The sequence below is a fragment of the Lactuca serriola genome, chromosome 9 (genome assembly GCF_051521515.1).
Source record: "Lactuca serriola cultivar US96UC23 chromosome 9, Lser_US96UC23_V15, whole genome shotgun sequence".
Classification (NCBI taxonomy): Eukaryota; Viridiplantae; Streptophyta; class Magnoliopsida; order Asterales; family Asteraceae; genus Lactuca; species Lactuca serriola.
In genome coordinates, this window is record NC_136416.1 from 149394734 (window position 1) to 149399067 (window position 4334).

The 4334-nt window shown below is 36.5% G+C and overlaps 1 non-coding gene across 1 annotated transcript; it reads right to left on the reverse strand.

Annotated features, from left to right (window-relative positions):
• Positions 1-3995: 3995 nt before the first annotated feature.
• LOC145077571 (small nucleolar RNA R71) lies at positions 3996-4102 on the reverse strand. Its single transcript, XR_013693313.1, has one exon. It is a non-coding gene; the product is annotated as a small nucleolar RNA R71 (small nucleolar RNA).
• Positions 4103-4334: the final 232 nt, after the last annotated feature.

Consider the following 4334-nt stretch of genomic DNA (forward strand, 5'->3'; position numbering starts at 1 on the left):
ATGAACTGTTGACTCATGTTTGACTTCTATTGACTTTAGGGTTTGGTCAACATGAGTATTGGAGACCATGGAGGGATAAAATGGTCTTTTACCCAATTCGAGAGTTGGAGAGAGAGGAGTGGCATTTGGTAATTTAGAGTCGAGAATCGAGTATTTATTAAGATAACTACGATATGTGTTAGGCGGTGGCTAGATCGCGATTCGAGTGCGAGGATGCTTGCATGCTGTCGAGGTGAGTCTTCTCTCTATATTTTACCTTGAGTGGTATTATGTGTGACCAGAGGGTCTTATGTGCATAGTTGAGGTTTGTATTTTTTCTGTGTGATATATATGCTATGTTATGTGCTCCCTAGACCGGACCGGAGGGTCCAACGAGCTGTGAAACCGGAGGGTCCTCACGGAGACCGGACCGGAGGGTCCAACGAGCCATGGGACTAGAGGGTCCCACTGAGACACATAGACCAGAGGGTCTTACAGAGTTATAGCCTCGAGTAGCTAATGTGATATATGTGGTATTTTGGGAAACTCACTAAGCTTCGTGCTTACAGTGTTATGTGCTATGTGTTTCAGGTACTTCTCAAGATCACAGGAAGGTATCGGCTTAATTGTCACACATTGGAGACAACGTTATATTGAGAGGATCCTGGAGTTTTGATATATACAGTTTTTGGATATGAGATTTAATGATTTAAAATTGTGACATTTTGTGATTTTATAATTGTGATAAATGTGGTTTTAAATTGAAAATATTGGTTCGAAAATTTACGGTGTTATATTCGACATGGCGCAACATCTCCTCAAGTTGGCGCAATATCCTTATTGGCTCAACATCTCCTTGGCTTAACATATCCTTATCTCAACATCGCCTTGGCCCAACATCGCCTTGGCTTAATATCTCATTGGCTCAACATCTCGTTGGCTCAGCATCTTCACTTAGCTCAACATCTTTTCGGCTCAACATGTTGGGCCATGTTCCTCCATGATGCTTCAAGTCGGTCCAAGTGCTTCAAGTTGGTCTATGTGTTCCAAGATGCTCCAAGTCACTCTAATTTGCTCCAGCCACTCCAAGTTGCTCTAAACCATCTTTTGGAAGATCCTTTCCTTTGTCACTTGATCCGTTCCTTTGGCTGATGATCTATTCCTTTCTCAAAAGATATGTTCCTTTGTCACATGCTCCATGAACCCCAAGTGCTCCATTGAGTACTAAGTGCTCCATTGAACCCAATTACTCCATGAGAATGCTCCAAATGCTCGAGTCATATTTAACAATAAGAATTTTGGAAATGTGTTTTTCTGTAATTTTTCTAATTTTTATTTACAGTAAAATGAATATTTTCTGTTTCCCAAAATTACAAACAAAAGACTTCAAAAAAAATTGGAAAACTGATCAAGCTCACCAAATTTGTAACATTTAACATGACTTTTATGCCTGACATGTTCATTACCATCTCAACTCCTCCCAGACCGACGACCTGTTCATTGACAACATCCAAAGTCATCCCATTTTAAACCTCCATTTCCAAAATGCTTAGAAACATGCTATTTTTCTTCTCTACTCAACGTCAGCCCACCTTAAGTGTCCTCTACTTTCTTGATTCCTCTTATACGCTCCTTGTATGTCTTTAATCGACCAACAGCTTGCTCGAATAACATCGAATCCACCTTGAAACATTGTTCTATGAATGCCACAATTTTGAGAAAAGATTTAGGCATCAAATCAAGTAACGTTTTCACCAAATCCACTTCTTCAAGATCATAACTGCAATGGGCATATTTATTCATCTAATTCATGCATTATATTAATACTTTATGTTGTTTTTGTCTCAAATAATGAACAAAAGATACTCAATTAATGAACAAAAAATACATAATTGGTTTAAATTTTCATTTTCAACAACAAAGAGATGCTCGGAAGGAAAAGAAAGTGGAATTGGCAATTGGAAGCTTGGATCATGGATTTTGAAGAAAGAAGATGAAATTAAAGAAGAACACGATGTGTTGTCCTTAAACACGGTGTGTTGATATGTAAAACCGCGATAAAATAGTGCCTTTCCGTACACGCGTTTTTAATGATCAACATGGTGTGTTGCGCCAATTTTCAGAATCTATTTAAGGATCCTTTCAGTTCAAAACCATAACGAATGCTGGGAGTTTTTATTAACTTTTGGAGGCCAGTGACATCCCTAGGATATGAGGATTTCAGAATTAGACTAGAAGCTTTGAATTGAAGAGATTTATGGCAAAAATCATTAGTAACTTACTTAATTCCTTTGTTTACATTATGTTTGGATTGATTAATTATCTTTTTATGATTGTTTCTGCTAAAGTCATGGGCTAAACACCTTACTTTTGTTTAGAGTAGAGAATCTTATGACTCTGGTTTGATTTAGTGGCTTTGGATTATATTGATTTGATTATTTATCATGTTAAGCTTGTTAGAAGAATCTTATGTGTTAATGCCAATTAAATTTTGTCGATTAATGAGTTATTGAGAGTGCATGAACATCTTTCTTAATTGCTAACCTCTTATGATTTTGTGAAAACAAGATTGTAAGCCTAGTGTTGTGAACATAACATAGGGTTAACTAGAAAATAAGTAAATTAATGTGTAAGCTATATATGATGACCAACCATATATAAGTTGATTGAACAAACCAATTTAATTAACTACTATTACAAGTATTGCTTGATTCGAATTGACCACTAGTAAACTCTTTAGTTTAATCACTTGATCACTATTTGAATTGATTTGTTTGCTAAAAGATTAGTAATAGTGAACATGAACCTAATCACATTAGAAACCGATAATTGATGACATATAAATCCATTGCACTTGCCACAAAATCAAACATAGGAATAAGTGAATTGAATCTAAACAGAAGTCTCTTTAATATTATTGAATATAGTTGTCTTTTGTTTCTCTTGTTAGTCGTTAATTGTTCTTGCTAAGTGTTTAAGTAATTGCTTAAGTTTCTAGTCTTGTAAAATTATAGAAAAAACCCCTCTTAATTCATTATTTAAACTAGATAATATTATTAGTATTTTTAATTTTATGTCATTCCCTGTGCTCGATACCCTACTTACTTCCACTATGCTGCTAATCGATGGGTACAATGCCTACCGTGTGTTTGTTTTTGTTTAAGGTAGTGAGGATTAAAACTAATCCATTTCACACGTATCAAGTTTTTGGCACCGTTGTCAAGGAACGGTTTTAAATAGTTAATTTTATTTTCTAGTGTTATCGATCCTTTGTGTGAGATTTATCTCATATAACGTTACAATTTTTTTTCTTTAGTTTTCGTTTCTGTTTTTTGTTTTTACGATTGACCACACTGTGGTCAAATCTAAACACGACGTGTTTGACGTATTTCCAGTTTTCGTTTTTGTTCGTTTTATGTGTAATTTTCGATTTTGTTTCAGTTAGTTTATGACCCATAGCTCTAATTCTACAGTAGTACCATCATTGGAAGATCCGAATTCAATATTGCGCAAAAAGAAAGGCAAAGAAATTGGGGAATTAAGCGGTTGTGAAAGCTTCGAGAAAACTCAAGAAGAAAAGACAGCGGACCACGAGCCCAGAAGACCCAAGTAACCCAAACCAGAAGTAGAGATGGCGAATATTGCGGACATATCCATGGAGGAGTACAAGAAGAAGATTTGTGATGATACTGGACCATGTCTTATTCAACCTGCCATTCCGGCGACAACAAACTTTGAATTGAAGGGTCACATTCTTTCTCAATTAAAGGACATCCCATTTTATTGAAAGGATCAAGAAGATGCCTATTAACGCATTGACGAGGTCAACGACATAGCCGACTACTTCAACATCACAAATGTGCCACGCAAGACTGTGCTACTTAGGATGCTACCAATTATGTTCAAGGGAGCCGTGAAGGATTAGTTAAAGGAACTACCTCCAGGATCCAAAACAACATGGGAAAGAATGCACGAAGAGTTCATTCAACAGTTCTACCCTACCTAGAAAGGTCTCAAAATTACTGAAAGCAATTTCAAATTTCAGACAACAAGGAGGTGAGTCACTTTATGAAGCATGGGAGAGGTACAAAGGTTTTCTTAGAAACTGTCCACAGAACGACCTTAATGCTCACCAAGAGGTATCCATCTTATATGATGGAGTAAATGTTACAAGTAGGCACCCCCTTGACTTCCAAGGTCCACTTGCAAAGAAAGCAATAGCTGTCATAAAAAATTTAATTGAGGAATTCTCTAAACACTCAAGAGAATATCCTTACCCACGCAACGAATCAACTTGAGGAACAGTGAACTTAGTTTCAAATGATATGGCGGCGATGATGGCTAAGCTGGATAGC